This window comes from Hylobates moloch, unplaced genomic scaffold (genome assembly GCF_009828535.3).
Source record: "Hylobates moloch isolate HMO894 unplaced genomic scaffold, HMol_V3 SCAFFOLD_6, whole genome shotgun sequence".
Taxonomy (NCBI): domain Eukaryota; kingdom Metazoa; phylum Chordata; class Mammalia; order Primates; family Hylobatidae; genus Hylobates; species Hylobates moloch.
The window spans coordinates 57,139,179-57,158,522 of NW_026652281.1; the positions used below are offsets into that span (position 1 = coordinate 57,139,179).

At 37.2% G+C, this 19,344-nt stretch overlaps 1 protein-coding gene and 1 pseudogene across 1 annotated transcript in view; one reads left to right on the forward strand and one right to left on the reverse strand.

The window, feature by feature from the left end:
* ADGRV1 (adhesion G protein-coupled receptor V1) overlaps nt 1-19,344 on the reverse strand; it is a 597,511-nt gene that overhangs the window by 126,045 nt on the left and 452,122 nt on the right. The window lies entirely within an intron of this gene.
* Nucleotides 7,853-8,360, forward strand: LOC116470273 (lysosomal enzyme trafficking factor-like; annotated as a pseudogene).

A 19,344-nucleotide genomic window follows, 5' to 3' on the forward strand; every position in this document is an offset into this window, starting at 1 on the left:
CAACTATATATTCAGAATATCTGTGGGTAGTAAGAGCACACTTTTCTCAGAATGAGAAAAGGACATACTCCTCATTAGAATCAACATGGGGAGCAGTAATGATGGCATCACACCCCAGTGTAAATTATACAGCTTAAAAGGGATCATGCTGGTAGGAAAATTTGAGGTGCAATTTTTAACCAACTGATAGCACAATGGTATTCTTTCTTCAATGAATTCAAGTAAAAACTACCTGTATATTGAGGTGAGTGTGACATCTCAATTCCCTACAGCTCATCTTTTATCTGTACCAAAGTTAGTTCTTAGGGCTCTGGAGAGAATCAGGTTCCCTGTGTGTATATATTTAAGATGCCTGCTGTCACTGAAATAGAAGTGAATTTATAAGATAAATCCCCAAGAGGCTAGTTAATTCTTTCTAGGCACTCTGCCTGCACAGTTGCCCATGCCAGAAATCTGAGAATCATCCACGACTTTATTTTTCTCCCTCTAGATGAAATCAATCACCCAGGTCTGACAACTACACTTTATAAACATATTTTTTGAATCCATTCATTTCTCTTCATCTACACTGCCACTGTCTGTAGCCAGAGCACTATCACCTCTTGCTGGGCTTGTAGCAACAAGCTCTTAACTCTAAGGTCTGCATTCACCCTTTCCCCTACAACAAATCCCTCATACAACAATGGAGGGGCATTTTAAAATGCTAATATAATGAGGTGATTCTCTTTCTTAACCCTTCACTGCCTTTGCATTGCCACCAGAATCAAGTCCAAAACCCAATCTGGCTCCTGCTTATCTTACACTGCTCTAGTAATCCTGGCTTTCTTGTAGTTTCTCTAATAATACAGGGTTCCTTCATTCAATAGGTTCTTCCTTCTACCCAGAATATTGTTTTCCCTACTCTTCACCTGACAATTCCTACCACAGGTGAAGTATCTGAAACGCTTGGGACCCAAGATGTTTTAGATCTTGGATTTTTTTCAGATTTTGGAATATCTGCATACATATAATGAGATATCGTACGGATGGGACCTAAGTCTAAACACAAAATTCATTTATGTTTCATGTATACCTTATACACATACAATAATTTTTGGACAATAATTTTAATAATTTTGTGCATGAAACAAAGTTTGACTGCATTTTGACTGTGGCCTATCACATGAGGTCAAGTGTGGAATTTTCCACTTGTGATGTCATGTTGGTGGTCAAAAAGCTTTGGATTTTGTAGTGTTTGGGTTTTAGGATTAGAGATGCTCAACTTTGTCTGGTAGGCCTTGTTTTCAAATGTTACTTCCTCAGGGACACTTTCTTTGATATCATAAACTAGATCAAGTCCCTCAAATATATTTCATAAATCTTCACTTCTTCTGGTGAAACTTATCTAAATTGCAAATAATCTTTTTATGGCTTATCTGTTTAAAGCCTGTCACTATCACCAGACTGTTAGCTCCCTGAAGGCAAACATTGCATACATCTTGTTCTTTTCTTATTCCTGATTACAGTGAAGAGATTATTAGTTATCTTTCCATCCACATAACTAACTTTATCCCCCCTCTCCCAACTAATATATGTTAATATTTTCCCTTCCTGACTTGATGGGACAAACATTGGAAGACAACTCTTTTTCTTTGTTTCTGCATGGCTTGCAAGCAAAGGCACTGACAGCTTTCATTCTGGACTATTTTTTTTTAAGAATATATGATCCACTTTGGAGGATAGACACAGTTGCTTTCCTCTACAGCAGAGAGCAGATTTGCTTACTGTCTAGTACAAAAAAGACGTGTCCTTCTACTGCAAAGATAAGGCATGTTTGCTTGTACCTGTTATAAAAGATTGGGCTTTCCTAAACTTGGATATCCTCAGCTGTGATGCAAATCCACTGCATGCACAGCATCCACCTGGGCTCTTTTGTGTTGCCTGCCTGGGTCTTTGGGGCAAGGAGAACTGATACGAACATGGAGCAGTGCTGCTTGCTATGCCATGAATGATAAAATTGCTTTGTCTCTGACCCAGAATGTTCATATCTGTCAGTATCCATGAAACTGTGGCAGGCTAACTTATTAGCTAGCAAGTAGGGTAGCATTTCAGATCCATCAGAGTCCCTGGCAACAAAAAGGTCATATAAGTTGTATAATCTTTAACATTTAAAAATATTTTATTTTTATTTTCTTGCATTTAATTTCCTGCCAGAAACTCTTAAGCCAGGGATTCTTAATCTGAGGTATAAGAATGTGCTTCACGGGCATTGTGAATCCCCTGGGTAATCACTATTTTAACACAGTTCCTTTTAAAAACAATTAATAATATATATATTTTTTGAGACAGGGTCTTGCTCTGTCGTCCATGTTTGAGTGCAGTTGAACAGTCATAGGTCACTTCAGACTCCAACTCCTGGGCTCAAGTGATCCTGCCTCAGCCTCTCTAGCAACTAGGACTACAGGCGCTCACCCGCAGGCCTGGCCAAGTTTTTTTTTTTTTAGATGGAGTTTTGCTCTGTCACCCAGGCTAGAGTGCAGTGGCGCGATCTCGGCTCACTGCAAGCTCTGCCTCCGGGGTTCACGCCATTCTCCTGCCTCAACCTCCTGAGTGGCTGGGACTACAGGTGCCTGCCACCACGCCTGGCTAATTTTTTTTGTATTTTTAGTAGAGACAGGGTTTCACCGTGTTAGCCAGGATGGTCTCGATCTCCTGACCTAGTGATCTGCCCACCAGGCTCTTGCCTTGTTGCCCAGGTTGGTCTATAACTTCTGGCTTCAAGCAATCCTCCTGCCTCAACCTTCGAAAGTGTTGCGATTACAGGTGTGAGCCACTATACCCAGCTTTAACATAGCTCTTGAAATGAGTTAAGTTACTTTTATCAGATTTTCTAAGGAGCCAGAAAAAAATACCAAGAGCTGTTTAAGGATACATGCCTTACCTCCTTATGTGAAGTATACTGTGAATTCATTTAGTGTATATTAGAATACATTTAAACATAATGATTTCTTCATTAAGTATATTTTTAACATCACATATCTACAATACTTAATCTAAAACCCTCATCTGTCAGCTTCCTTTATCTCATATTTCTGTTCTTGAGATTCTGTGTGTAAGTAAGTAAATCTTAGCTGACACATGTATATAGTGCCTACTAGGTGCTAGGCATTGTTGTAAGATATATATATATACACACACTCATTTATTACTTACAACATCCATATGAGGTAGAGATTATTATTGTTATTATTATTATTTGATGTTATAGATGACGAAACCAAAGAACAGAGAGGTTAAATAACTTGTCTAAGGTCACACCAGCTAGTAAGTGATGGAAGAAGATTTGAAACTAGGCATGCAGATACATGATTTCATCTATATCATTCACACCCAAGCTACATTGGCTTCTCAATTCAAGATATTTTTAGATTCCTTTTGCTCTAACTAAATTAGCCTAGTAAATACTATAAATATGAACTAATAGTTTACCATTCACAAGAATTACATTCTTAAAATTTTCATTATCTAATAAAACCTAAGTTAGTAATATCAAAGCATTTCAGAAAATTGGGGTTAAGCAAAGAGTTGTAAAATCATTCTAAAAAATATATTGGGGAAGAGGAAAATATTATTTTAAAATCTTATAAACAGAATTCTTCTTGGGGAAATAGTTTGTTCAGCAAAACTCCTTAATAGTCCATTGGGAAGTAAGTGCATGGGCCTCAAGACAAAGACAAGGTGACACCAAGGGAAGATGGATTTGCTTTTCAGCAGAAAGTGAGGAAAATTTTATTTCTTTCCAGAGACAGCTCAAGACAGAGGCAGTGAGAATTAAGGACATAAAAATGGGTGGATGGCATACAACATATGGTGGCAGGCTGGATGGTGGAAGAAGGATAGGGCTGGAAGGAGAAACAGAGCCATTGCAAAAGTCCCTGTGTTACAAATGACAGAGGAAGCTTTAAAAATAAGGATGTTAGTCTGGATGCAGTGGCTCACATCTGAAATCCCAGTACTTTGGGAGGCTAAGGTGGGAGGATTGCTTGAGGCCAGGAGTTGGAGAATAGCCTGGTCAAAATAGTGAGACCTTGTCTCTACAAAAAAATGACAAAATTAGCATACCTGTAGTCCTACCTACAGGGAAGGCCGAAGCGGGAGGACCGCTTGCACCTAGGAGTTTGAGGCTGCAGTGCGCTATGATCATGCTACTGCACTCCAGCCTTGGCAACATAACGGGGGATAAAAAGGATGTCCACCAAAACACCCATTATGCTGTTTTGTCTGCTTGTCACTCTGACTTGTACTTTTAGAATTTGGCAGGATACAAAAAAACAAAAGGAGTCTGTGCTTCATGTCTGTGTGGATAAGAGACAGTGAGAAGAAAACACCTGAAAGAAGCTAGAATCAAGAGTGGAGAGAGATAATACAGGGAAAGCAGAAATTCAAAGCACAAGTTTCCATGGAGATACTGGTGAGGACACTGTACGCCCTGACTTTCTTGTGATAAGGAATTAGGCCAAGCTCTCAAAACGTTTATATGGAAGGATGACTTTAGGAGGAGGTAGTACTTAATAAACCTCTAAAAAACATCCTTTTCTAAAATAAAACAGAATTATTAATGTTAATAATCTACCATGACACATTACCCTTCTTGAATCTCTCTTCAAATTTTAAGGAAACTTTGTTCAGTCAAACCAGTGAGGCAGATTTTTCCATGAGTTCTGTGTTATGTAGACTTTAACCTGCTTAAAGTTTGTAAACCAAACCTTCTTAAAATTAAATGTAATGTGTTTGTACTTAGACTAACCATAGCTGGTTTTCACAAGCCTCAGCAAAATGCTTAGGTAACCTCCCCGCCTATACTAGATTTGGTCTTCCAGGTATATTTTGGAAGATTTGGAGGACAGAAAGCAATCACATTAAATACAAACTTCAAATTTTTTAAAATTTAGTATCTATAGAAAAAATCAGGTTATCACAAAACTGTAGTTGGTTAGGAATTTCTGCATGCTTCATTTCTCTTACATAAAGAAATCAAAATATTTGGTGACTTTAAATAAGAGAAAAAGAAATGTTAAATGAACAATGTCTCTGGATAATGCAGTATTCAGAATATAAAAAATCACTAAGATTTGAATATCTGTTAAATGTAAAAATGTGAAAGATGAACTTCAAGTCAATATGGTTGACAGTACTGATGTGTAAGAATCTCCCATCCCCACTCCAAACAAATAAATTGCTTAAAAAATAAATAAGAAAAATACAATTTGGAATTTATAGTGTAACTCAAAATTTGGAATCATAAATCCTCATGTGCCAAAAATAAAGCCACAACAAAATGTCACACTGGGTAATAGGACTGAAGTCCTGTGGCTCACAGAGCAATCAGAACTGGGAAGGGCAGGGTTTAATGCCTGTGAGGAGGTGTCAGGGCCCTGTTTGCACATTGCCAGGATTGAATTACATGCAGAGACCTGGGAGCCATGAATGGCTGCTAAAATCATGAACAGGGAATCAGAAAAATCTTTGCTCACTGCCCTGGGAGACTGGCAAATAGTTACCAGTCAGAAACTTGAACTCCAAACCTTGTCCCATGTAGATGTGACATCCAAATTCACACTATTCACACTGATCAGGAACATGAAGCTGAGAAAGTAAGATAAAACTGGTCTGGAATCTTTAAATCATGTAGGACCCCGTCAAAGGGCACAAGGAATTCCTATAGAAAACTCTAGCCATGCTTATAATAAAAAAATTATAAACCACACAAGGAAATAAAGGTCCTTGTATCATTCAAGAACAAGTTAAAGACATTATTAACTTTAAGCATTTTTAAGTATATGTATTTTAAAAACCATACAAATTAGTATACAAATAGTGGAGTGTTTAATCACATCAATGGAAGGAAAGTAAAAAAGGAAGTTAACAAAAAGCTCAGTTCGTAGAAAACACAAAGTAAGTTAGTAGAAATAACTCAAAGTTTATTAGCAATCAAAATAACTGTAAATGTATAAAACCCACTAACTAACAGGGCTCTAGATTTGATATAAACAAATCCAGATCTGTGCTATATAAGATTTACCTAAAATAATGAATGACCCTTGAAGTCTAAAGTAAATGGCCAGGAAATGCCACAGCAGAACAGAAAGCTGGGGTAGTAATACTAATAGGAAATCATATACAAAGTAAGGCTTTAAAACATTCATAGAGATTTAAAAAGGTTCAAAAAATGATTTCCCCTGGAAGATATAACAATGTGGATCTATATGCATCTAAGAGAAAATAGCCTCAAAATATATAATTCAAACCCTAATATAAAGTAACATTTACAAATCCAAAACCATAATGGGAGATTTTGTTTCTTTCAGAAACTGACAGATTAAGTTGAGAAAAACAAAAACTTAGTAAGGCAAAGAAAGAATAAATTATATAATTAAGAGACTTAGTAATATATATATATATAAAATTATAATTAGCAGAACAAAACAGATAAGACAAGGTGGTTAATGACTCAACTATAGAAAGTAGGAAGACAATACTAATGATATAAGCCAATATTGGTGAAATAAAGACAAATGAAGGCAGCAGAGACAGACGACCCTAAATTCACCACTACATGTCAGTTGTTACCACCTTAATCCAAGTGCCTATCATTTTTTGCCTTTACATCACAATAGCATCATAACTCTTCTACTCTGTTTCTGTTTATATTTAAAACTATAAATCAGATTATGTCATTCCTCCCACAGCCTCCTTAAACTCAGAGTCATTACCCTTACCTATTCTGACTTCTCTCTTCTCCCTCTCATTCACTCTATTGGAGCCACACTGGCCTCTTTGCAATCCCCAGACATGCCCAGCATGCTCCTGCCTTAGGGCCTTTGCACTGGCTGTTCCCTCCACCAGGAATATTACTTCTGGGATGCTCACATGGCTAACTTTCCTGCCTCCCTTAAATCTTTGCTCAAATCTCATCTTCTCAATAATATTTCTGCCCACCTTCTTTAAAATTGCAGCCCGCATGCTGCTCCCAACATGTGGCACTTCTGATTCTCCTCACTCTGCTTTATTTTTTCATAGCATTTATTATCTTGTTAATATATCACATAATTATTTTTTCTTTTTTGAACAACTTATCTCTGCCTCATAAAATCCGCAAGTGCAGGGATCTAGCATTAGTTTATTCTTTACTTTTTAAAAAGAAGCCCAATTAATTAGAACAGTCTGGTATATAGCAGTTAATAAAATTTATTGATCACATAAACGAAATATAATTGTTTAAAGAGCTAATTCTTTGAAAAGATACTAACAATCTTTGGCATTATTGATCATGAGAAGAAGGAAGGCACAAAAACAATGAGACATAACCTCAGGTATCAGAAAATAATATGACTCATCTTATGCTAACATATTGGAATACTTAGATTATAAACTATTTTCTAAAAAGAACTCTCAGGAGTGGGGCGTGATCTGCCACAGTCACAAGGTTCTTTTTTTTTTTTTTGAGACGGAGTCTCGCTCTGTCGCCCAGGCTGGAGTGCAGTGGCGCAATCTCGGCTCACTGCAAGCTCCGCCTCCCGGGTTCACGCCATTCTCCTGCCTCAGCCTCTCCGAGTAGCTGGGACTACAGGCGCCCGCCACCACGCCCGGCTAATTTTTTTTTTTTGTATTTTTAGTAGAGACGGGGTTTCACCGTGGTCTGGATCTCCTGACCTCGTGATCCGCCCGCCTTGGCCTCCCAAAGTGCTAGGATTACAAGCGTGAGCCACCGCGCCCGGCCTTTAGTCACAAGGTTCTTAATCACTAGTAGCTGGTGCTCCAGACTGGCGGCACTCACCTTTCTCCGAGCCTGGTGACCCAGGGGATTTACTTTATGGTGGCTTGCTCTGAAATGCCAAAGCCACCAGATTATTCAGAGTTGAGTGACTCTTTGATGCTGGCCATGGAAACAGGAAGGTTTTCGGGACCATTGCACAGAGCATGGAGAATGATGAACTTCCGTCGGCGGATGAGATAGATTGGAGTGGGATTGTATCTGTTAGCAAGTGCAGCAGCATTTTACTATGTTTGAAATCAATGAGACTTACAACAGGCTGGCCTTGGAACACGTTCAACAGCACCCTGAGGAGCCCCTTGAAGGAACCACATGGGCACACTCCTGGAAATCTCGATTACTCTTCTTGCCTTTTTGGTTGTGGACAATTATTTTTCTAATACCTTACTTACAGATGTTTTTGTTCTTTTACTCATGTACAAGAGCTGATCCCAAAACACTGAGCTACTGTATCATCCCTATATGATTGGCAGTTATTTGCAATCGCCACCAGGCATTTGTCAAGGTTTCTAATCAGATCAGCAGACTACAACTGATTGACATATAAAATCAGTCGACGTTTTTTCCTTTGATTACAAAACTGCCAGTACTATATGGACTCTGATCACAAGACTGCAGTTTCTTCACAGATCAGGAAATTGTGGTGGGGCAGAGGCTTTTCAAAAACATGTGATTAAGGGGTATCTTTATCTGAATAATAATGAATTTTTAGGTAAAGCCTGAGACAGAGTACTACAAAATCATGTTGATGACTTCAGATTTTGGAAGTTAATCTTGTCTGTTATTTGCATTCTTAACTTGACTAAGTACCTGAATTCCTATTCTACTGTGCAACACAGTGATGATTCAGAAATTTTTCCTTTGGGGAAAAAATAAATATGAACATTTCCATTGTGTTAAGTGTAAAAAGGTCCACACGTGATCATAAAATTTAAATTTTATACAAGATGAAACATAAAAATAAAAAGAACTCTCAAAAGTGACTCAATAAAAATAGAAAACATGGCTAGACCAAAAATTACTGAAGAAATTAGAATCAAAATTCACCCTACACCTCTAAAATCAATAAAGTTTTACGAGCAAAAGTTAAACAAATCTTTATGCACAAAGAACCCCATCTTAAAAAAATTGTACCATTTCTCACCACTTCATTTTTTATGTTATCATAATTTTGATACCAAAATACCAAAGACATATGAGAAAGAATCATTAGAAACCTGCTTTACTTAGAATATACATGCAAAAACCTGAATTAAGTATAATAATTTGAATCCAACAGTGGACTAAATAAAATAAAGGGTTTATCTAAGCATTTCAAAGACTTTAATATTTGAATATCTATCAATATAATCTCATCATCAGCAGATTAAAGGAGAAATATCATACAATTAAAAGAGTATGGTGTTGGTGCAGGGATAAGCAAATGGAACAGAAGAGAGAGCTTACCCATATGTGAATAGTAATTTTAGTATATGACAAGTGGAGAAAGATATTACTTAATAAATGCTCTTGAGACAATTGGTTATTATTTTTAAAAAGTATATCCCTCCTTGACACCATTCACAAAATGCATTCCAGATGAATAAAATATCTAAGTGTAAAAAATAAAACTTTAAATAGTTTAGAAAACACTATAAGAGAGTATGATATTGAAATACTGTAGGTGATTTTTTTAAAATCAAGAGTTAAGGAAAATATTGGTTAATATGACTATCAAACTTGAATACTTCATTTGATATGCAGAATTTAAAAGACAAGGAAAACTAGAAGCAGATATTTGCAATGTATTTAATTGACAAATGATTATATTCATGAAATAAATAAAATTTCTACAAATCAATAAGAAAAAATAAACAACCTATTAGAAAAAATTGTTGGACAACTATTTGAAAGAGCAAGGCACCATGTGTTGGTGAAGCTGTGGGGATATGTTTCAACATGGCTGGTTATGTTTAAATTGTTGCAACCATTTTTCAGAGTAATTTGTCAATGTCTACTAATATTTAAGATATATCTACATGAGGTCAAGCAACTTCATTTCTAGTTACATGTTCCAGAGAAACTCTGCACATATGTATATGGAAATGTGTTCATTGAACTACTGTTTATAACAATGAAAAATTCAGGAAAATCTACATTTCTATTAATAACTAATAAATTAGAGAAATAAATTGTATCATATTCATACCTTGACATAAAATAGTTTAAGTGAGTCAACTAAAGGTATGCATATCATTTGGAATCACATCTAAAACATTATATTGATTAAACAGGCAAATTGCTGAAGGATAGGTACATTTGCATAAATTTTTTTTTTTGGGACAGAGTCTCGCCCCGTCAATTAATTTTTTATGTAGTTCATGAAGAATATAAAAAGATAGATGGAAAAAATATACACCAACTTTCATAATATGAAGGAGTAGAATGTGCAGTGGAATTGTACATTTGATACATTTCTTTGTAAAAACCCTAAAGAAAAAAGTTCTAATGCTTTTGGCCAGGTGTGGTGACTCATGCCTGTAATTCTACCACTTTGGGAAGCCCAGGTGGAAGGACCACTTAACTTAGGAGTTCAAGACTAGCCTGGTCAACATAGCAAAATCTGTCTCCATGTAAAATAAAAAAAAACTTAGCCAAATGGTGATGTGCACCTGTAGTCCTAGCTATGCAAGAGGCTGAGGCAAGAGGACTCCCTGACTTCAGGAGTTCAAGGCTGCACTGAGACATGATTGCACTACTGCACTTAAGCCTTGGCGACAGAACAAAGCAAGATTCTATTAAAAATAAATAAATTAATTAAGTTCAGTGTTTTCACTTGGATTTTGGCTCAGATATGTTGGGTGTCATGATAAATCTGCCTGGAACAGATTGTGTTTAAAGAAGCTGGTCCTTGATGGTAGAGATGTCTTAAACTGGAGGAGGGCAAGATATTGCAGCATGACTAGGATAGATCTAATAAGTTACATAAGTCTGGTCATGTGTAAATGGGCATCATTACTGAGAAAATATGCTTAGGGCAGGGTGTGGATTGGGCCGGACAAAAAAGAGCAAAATGAAAAGATATCAAGACCAACTTTAAGGATACCAAAGTCGGCCTAAAGTCTTTTGTAAATATAGCCAGGAGTAAATAAGCAATCAGTCAAGACAGAACTGTGAGGCAGATCTTGGTAAATGCAATTTTCTTTCACAAACCAGGACTATAATCCAGGGCACCTTTGCTCCTGCGGGGTCAGGTCCTCTCTCTGGGTTTATGGGGATAGCTGGATATGAGGGAGAAGAGGGAATAGTGGAATTGGTCCATTGTTTCAGGGATTTTGGTAGGAATTCTTTCCTAAACCATGACTCAGATGACCCCAAAGAAGGATTCAGAAGCAGAAACTCTATTTTTTACTCATAAATCTGTCTTATCTACTTCTTTTATAAGAAACAACAGCAGAGAAAAGTTGAAGTTCAGCCATTCATTGATTTAAAGAATTAAAAAATGAAAAGAAAGAAAAAAAAGCTGGACCTGAGTAGTGAGTGGGTCACTTGTGTCTTCCAGCATACAAAGTCTGCTATTTAAGAAATCCTGATTTGGAAAAAAATTCCCTTAGCAACAAAAGAAAGTCTGCTGGCTTGGTAAAGCTTAGAAACCAGCAGGCTCTTTGCAAAGTTCATCTCAGATTCAGTATTTATACTACCAACAATTATTGTCAATAAATTAGACTTACTATTGTACAACACAGGAAAAAGCAATGCTCCTTGTTTATCTTTGGCCGCTGTTTACTTTTAGCTCTGCTATGGGAAAGAGAACTCAAACAATGCTAAGCTTTCCCTTAATGAGATCCTGATTAGATAGTCTGGACCAATGTATAAAGCATAGTACACTAAAGCAGGAGAACAAAACTGAACTCTTCACCATCCCCTCCCCTGAAAGCAAAATTGTCAGTTCATTCCAGTTTGCCTTCAGCACAGAGCAGAGCCATCTCCTCAGTGACTGCTCTCCTTCCAGAGTGCCTGTCCTAACTAGCCCAGTAGCCCTTTTAACTTTCCTTCTTATGCTGTTTCCATATCTTTCAATGTTCTGGGCTGGCCTTGCCATCTTGCCAACCAAGGAAATACACTCACTGTATCTCACCTTCTCAGTATTGCAAATTAACAGAAATCACCACTGTAGGCATTGTAAAGAGTTTGAGGGATTTAATCTACAAGTTTTTAACCTGTGGGATGAGGGGCCCAGGGACTCCATCTGTTAGATTATCAAAGAGGTTAGCAACCATTGTTTAGTCCATTATTTGTTTTATAGATTAGAAGATGAAGAACTGAGAGAGAGATTGCTCCTCTCCTCTAGTTAGTGAGTGTGTGTGTGTGTGTGTGTGTGTGTGTGTGTGTGTTTGTGTGTTTTGAGACTGTGTTTTGCTCTGTTGCTCAGGCTAGAGTGCAGTGGCGCAGTCTTGGTTCACTGCAACCTCTGCCTCCTGGGTTCAAGCAATTCTCCTGCCTCAGCCTCCCAAGTAGCTGGGACTACAGGCATGCACCACCACACCTGGCTAATTTTTGTATTTTTAGTAGAGATGGGAGTTTTTCCATGTTAGCCCGGTTGGTCTCGAACTCCTGGCCTCAAGTGATCCACCTGCCTCGGTTTCCCAAAGTGCTGGGATTACAAGTGTGAGCCACTGCACCAACCTAGTTAGACAGTGGGGACTAGTTTCTGGTTCTGTGGGTCTCGGATCCTATTCTCATTGCAGTATAAAAGCTGAGGTTAGCTTATCTTTATGAAGACATTAATTCTTACTTACTTCTTACACATTTTAACTGAGGCCTTCAGTGTTACCAACTTTTGTTACCTGCCAGGTCTTTTTGGCACTCCTCCAAAATCCACTCACAGCACAAATGGCTCTGTCGCCTATGAGTTCAGGAATGCTCATGTTCAAAGTGTCACGAAGCCTCCCTAAGAGCTTCCACTTTCCCTCCATAACTGAAATCCAGGGAGGTACCAATCCAAAGTCATGTCTACTTAATAGTGTGTACTTAATTCCTGATGTTCCTCAATATCAAGAATAGAGGTTTAATCTTGAAATTGTTCACTTTTCAGGACTGTGTTGGAATGTAAGGAAAGGGAATTGTACCGAGATAGAAGAAAAATATTATTTCATAACTAAATCACAGGATTTTAGAATGGAGGCTTAATTAATATTTACAAAGCAATAAAGCAGTGAAATGATCTTTGGCTTATTTTTTTGAAAGGCATTGTTTTATGCCTTCCTCAAATGAAATATTTCATATTTCCTTTCTTGGCATCATGTTATTCAGCTTTGGAGCATTTGCAAATATTTAATCTTGTTTGTAAGGAACAGAAGTTTCATAAAGCTTAACAGAACCATGGCCTAATGGTTCAAAGCACTAACCTTGGAGCAGGTTCAATACCAGCTAAGCTGTGTATTGCTAGCTGTGGGACTTTGTATTAATTGTATGTAATTTTTTTGTACCTCAGTTTTCTCATTTTTAAAATGGGGATGGTGATGATAAGAGTAGTATCAATTTCACTGTAGCACTGAGTAGTAAGCACTTGAGTATTACTGTCATTATTATTAGATGGCATTTTCTTGGTTATTATCTCAGCAATAAACTGTGCCTAACTCTTCAAGTCTGTCACTCTTGCCTTGTTGAGAACTGAGATGCTTTCATGTGTTGAAGCTCACCTGCCAAGCTTATTCTTAACAGTATATTCACAGTTTCTGGATTGATCACAGTGAAACAACAGTAAAACAGCTTTGTTTCACCTCCCTGTTTCAGTAATCAGTGAAGGTAACTAGAATAAATGCAATGGAAATGAAAATGTGTGGGTTTTGCAGCCCTTTTCACTGTTGCTGATTGGTGATGCCCCTGGTTCCCAGGCTGCCATTCTGAATGTGCAGCAGAAGGGTGGGGAGATGGGTACTCTACCGGCTATGTCTTTTGCCTGTGGCAGTCTCTTGGGAGATCAGCTGAAACAAATTGTTTTATCTGACAGCATGCCCTTCCTTTTTGTCTCACAAACAGAAAAAATGATCGTTTGTATTAAAAAGTAATTATATCTGTTATTTCACCTCTATGTCCACGAAGATCATTGATTTTTATACTAAATCCCATATGGTTTTGGGTAGTAGTTATGCATCTATTTTGATAATTTGTATTAAAATGCTCAACTATCTGGCTTAGATAAGACATGGCCTAAAAAAAAAAAAAATCTTCCTTTTGCCCTTAGGCAATATTATTGCTTCTGTAATATGCTAGCTCCTGACTTTGCCCCTTGACTACTTGTGTGATTTTTATGCAAGTTATATTCTGCATGGGGGAGGAGGTGGGAAACTGTGAATAAGAGAAAGAGTGAATGGAAAACAGAACAGAAAAGCAGGGAAATGTTAGACAGAAGGAGAATTATGCAGAAGAGGAGTTATACTGTAATTAATATGTGGCAGGTCTTTTGTGATGATGGATTGGGAGTGGTCTCAAGGTTGCCAGTGTTGGTCAGAGAAGCTTGCTATAGGTAATCAACTTTCCTAGTCTAAAGAGAGCTGAAAAAGCTGCAGTTTATAACCAATGGAAACTCTAAAGCCTTTTACCTTGACACAATTCCCAGGGAAGTCGATGGGGAAACCCACTGGCTATGAACACCATTCTGCACAATTTGATGCTTTTCATTTGGTAGAATTTTGTTGCCAAGGCTGTTGCATCAAGTTACCAAAATCTTAGTGGATGTAAATTGTCTCGTGTGTCACTTAGCCTGGCAAGAAATTTAAAGGGCATGCCTTCTACTGAAAAGAAAGATTTAACTTTAACCCATTAAAGCAATAAGCCGCATTCTAAACCCTATGGAGAACGCTCATGCTATAGTTTATATTCTGAGAGAACAAAGTAACTTTTTTTTAACAACAAAAAAAATTTTGATGGAACCCTGGATCCTTCATTATGAAGTATGCCTATAATCAGGGGCATTTTTGAGGGAGTAGGAATTTTACTTTATATTTTTAAATCATTTTGTGTAGTTCTGTTTTGTAAAATGTGTGTGCAACTGAGCACTGCTTTTAACTGAATCCCAGAAGGGAAACAAATCAATGCTGACTTACAGAGGATGTAAACAATGGTTTAATGTTTTCAAATCCCAAATGTTGGCAGAGTAAACAGAGTAGTTAATAGAGCAATACTTTAGGGTTTATTAACCTACTAAAATGATTCAGGCATACAGATGCTGCTTCTGTTTCTAAAACAGGATATTATTAACATGCTTCCTTTCTTCCCTTAGGCCGAAAATGCCCAAACCTTCAATTTCACTGTCATTCTCCTCTGCCTCAAAGTCATCCAACACTAGACAGGGTGGCCATACAATGGGAGAAATGGCTAAGATCACCAAGAATCAACTGAGATAAACAGATGTTACAGGTGTGAGTGTTTAGAGAGGAGGAATTCAATCCTGCTGCACGTTAGAATCAGCTGGGGAGATTTCAGAACTTACCCATGCTTCGCCCCAAGGCCCTAGGTGCAGAAATTGGTTTGGGATTGGGCCTATGAATTAGTACTACTTTTAAAAAGTTTTCCAAGTGATTCTACTGTGTACTCAAGTTTGAGACATAGTGGTTATTTAAGATGAAAAACACGAAAAGATGGACTTGAGAGAACTGAGGTTCAGTTACATGTAGGTGACAAGTTACTATATATTAGTTATTACATTTAGGTCCCAAAAATAAAAATAATATTTTAGAAGCATTTTAGTGATACTCCCTGTTTTTCATCTATCTCTTGTCAGTATAGCCACTCAAATATTCAAAAAAAGAAATGTAACTCCAACAGCCTTGCTCATGGCTTCAGGAGAAAGCACTGCTAGGACCCTGAGTTCCCTGCCCACCAAGCCAGCCCTGGAGCTTGGGTGGCACAGGATCTTTTTGCCATTCTAGAATAGAAACCATGGATGGGATACGGTGTATTTCCAAACCTGATACCAGAGAGCATTTCCAAATATCTTTCACCCAGTATTCTGGCAACTAAACAATTCAGGAAAAGAAACCCTAACTCAAAAACCAAACAAAAGAAAAAGAGAGCACATATATACCTTTTCATTTGAATATACAGCAATAACTTTATCTCCGGTATCAGGTATTTGCTTTCCTTTCCATTCCCACTTTATCACCTTACCTTCCTACCTTCCTCACTTCCTTACACTATCACAAGGACCTCCTTGCTTTTCACCTGGGCTCTGATATCTTACCCCTAACTCAGCTTGTGAATAGCTGCAGATTAATCTTCTTACTCAAAGTACATAGCGCTTGTATAAAACTCATTGTTTAGCTACACATTATGGTGTTTTGAATCACAAGAGTGTTTTTAATATATAAGCACTAGCTTTATTAACTGTAAAAATTTAATATACATTTGTTTATAAAGAAAGGTTTCTGTTTAAGCATTAATTTTCCATTAAGATAATTAGTTTTTATCTGTGAGATCTTCAATGGGGAAAAATCAATCATTTCTATTTTAACTCACACACAAAAATAAGTCCTGAGACAATTGTGGGCTTCATAGTTATCGAAAGATCCATAGGATCCCAAATGTCCTACCCCAAGGTCCTAGGACTTCACATCTAAATTTACTTATTTGTAGATCTTGTGTCTCCTTTAAATATGACATTTTAAAATAACAACACAGAAAGCTGCAGGCTAAAACTGTAAACTGTAAACCTGTTGGAACAAATTCATCCCTCACATTAAGGGAAACTAAATTACATATTCATCTCCCCCAAATTGTTTCCCCACAAGTAATCAAGCTTATCTGTGACCCAATTTTAGTTGTTCATGAGTGGGGGTGGGGTTCCATAAACTCACGCAGTGGAAACACTTGAAAGATTTATGAGCCTGTAAATGGGTGTTAGCCATTTCAAGTAAATACAGGCCAAACCAAACTCTTAGTTGTCTGCATTTAGCCTTGATTACAGGAGTTACACAAATAAGACTACAAATGTATCTAGAACTTAGAAAATTGCCTAGACCCTTTTCTTTCGATAAACCTTAAAGCACAGGGAGTAGGTAACCTACTGAGCCTCTGAATCAAATCTTTTACTGAAATATTTTTTCCTGCCTATTTTTATGGCAGCAAAAAGCCGTAGAGAATTTTTGGAGCTCATACTAAACTCTCCCTGATGATAAATTTAGTGGTTTCACCACTTGGGCTCCACTGACACTACGAGCAGTTGGATGTACCTAAGCCTAAGTCCAGATTTAGCACAAATACTAGGTTTACTCAGTTATAAATTCTACTCATGAAGATCTGTCATCATAGATCCTAGATTACATTGATAAATACACTGGATAGAATCCGCTACAATTGAATCTGGCAGATAAAGCTAGAAGAAAGATAATGATTGTGCTATTTTAACTAGTTCAAAATGAAATTGTTTGGAGGACTGTGATTAGTAACTATATCAGGTATTCCACTGTGTTTTTTCAATTTCAAAAAGTTTTCAAGTTGCATGCTCTATCATTTGTTTGTATGATTTTAGAATCTGTGTCACTATATTGATACTCTCAATCACTATACTGATACTCTCAATTGCTGCTTTTCTTGACTGAAGACTATGCTAATATGGTGCGGACCCATTCTTACAGGTAGGCAATCAGTTACAAGTTGACGGTCATTGGCTGTTTCTTGGATGTATGATATCTTTGCTCACACGAAGCAGCTAGATCTGAATTCCAAATGTTACAGCTGTTCCAGATGCAGACATTATGATATCTTCTATCTAGGCACTACTCTTCTTTTGAAATAAAATTCATATCTGCCTAGGTATTTTCTCAAAAGCCAGGACAAGGATCACTGTGTGTCTGTGCCACACCAGATACAATAATTTAGGGGTGCAATCACACTGTATCTACATGCTGCTATCCTTTCAGGACAGCCAGATACCTCTATTTGCACTTCCTTGGTAAAAATTCACATGAAAGCTGATGAGATGGGACAGGACTATTTCACACAGGAAATGTGGAAGATAAGCAGTCTCTAACCTGGTTCACTGTGTGGGCTTAATTAGGTCTCTTATTCTTTTATGGGCACAGAAATTATTAGTCTCAGCTTTGATTTCCCCACCTAATATAAATAAAGCTGAGCTCATTAAACCATTTGATCTGCTTCCAGCCTCTCAAATTGGATTTTCTGTACTTAACTTTGTAAATACAACATCGTGAGGAAATTGGGAGAAAAATAATACCACCAAGGGAAAGACAGTAGGCTAGGTCTCGTTTAGAATTCAAGTCATATCTTACTTGCTGGTAAATGAAACTGACAACCTAATGCCATTTTACATTATAGCTCTTCAAAAATATCATTTGTGACAGTTGTTATTGACATTCTAGAAATAAGACAAAAATGAGGTTAGATAAAATATTTTCCTTTAGCAATTCAAAGTTCCAACAATAAGTTAACTGACTTTAAATAACTGCTCTTAGGATCCAAAGCATTGATTTGTGTCTGTTTCTGATATGGGAAGATTTGCTTTAAATTCCTACTGAAATTTGAAAATATATAAAAAGGGCTTAAGAGAAAAAGTAAACTCTCATTTACATATTAGCAAACTGGGAATGAATAAGCTTGAAAGTATTCAAACTTAAACATATTTCAAATGAAATGACATTCAATGAAAATACTTCTTTTATTTGAATTGTGTAGAGGTAGCACAAGAACTAACTTGTACTCAAAGTCAGTACCCCTTAAATAATATTTCAAAGATTTAGATGTCAAAGCAGTGGTGTTCAGTAGGCTTAATATCCTTTAAAATGTCTTCTGCTGGTTCATTCCTCTTCCAGTGTCTTCCTAGTGTCTCAATTTCTAGCAAGCTCCCATGCCTTCCAACTGAGATGCCTGCACATTCTTCAGCCTTAAAGCCATCTTGATGGATGTGAACAATAGCAGTGGGTCTTTCACACATGCTTAGCTCTGTCTCACAGTCTGCAAATGCTGGAATGGATTCCAGGCAATGGCGTGATTGAAGGAACACAGACAGTCTAGAGTCAAAGACCTGACTCTGTCGTTTCTTACTTATGTAACCTGGTGCAAGTCATTAAGGTCCCTAAGTTCTACTCTTGACCTGCAAATTTAAGATAATAAGACCTCATCTGTTATGAGATTCGAGTGAGATAATGTACGTGAAAGTACTTTCTAAAATGAAAAGTCATACGTAAATGGAAGCTATCTGGCAAATTCTTTTTTCTGTGATCAGCTGATTAAATAATACGGGCCAGTGAGTATGTCAGCACTAAGAAAGTTACATAGTTTAGAGGGTTGAGAAATGGAACTGGACAATGTTGGATTCCTAGCCCTACTCTTTAGGATTAAGGCCAGCTTACAAAAGCATACACCAGTGGTAGCCTGACAAGAACAATTGCTGGGACTTACTCAGAAATAATGTAAACCAGTTAACTTTATACGGATAGGAGCATCATTTGCCATCCATGGGGAAGAAATCATAGCCAATATGCTGTAACTATAAGCCTTAAAAATTAAAGTTAGAAACACTATATTTCTTC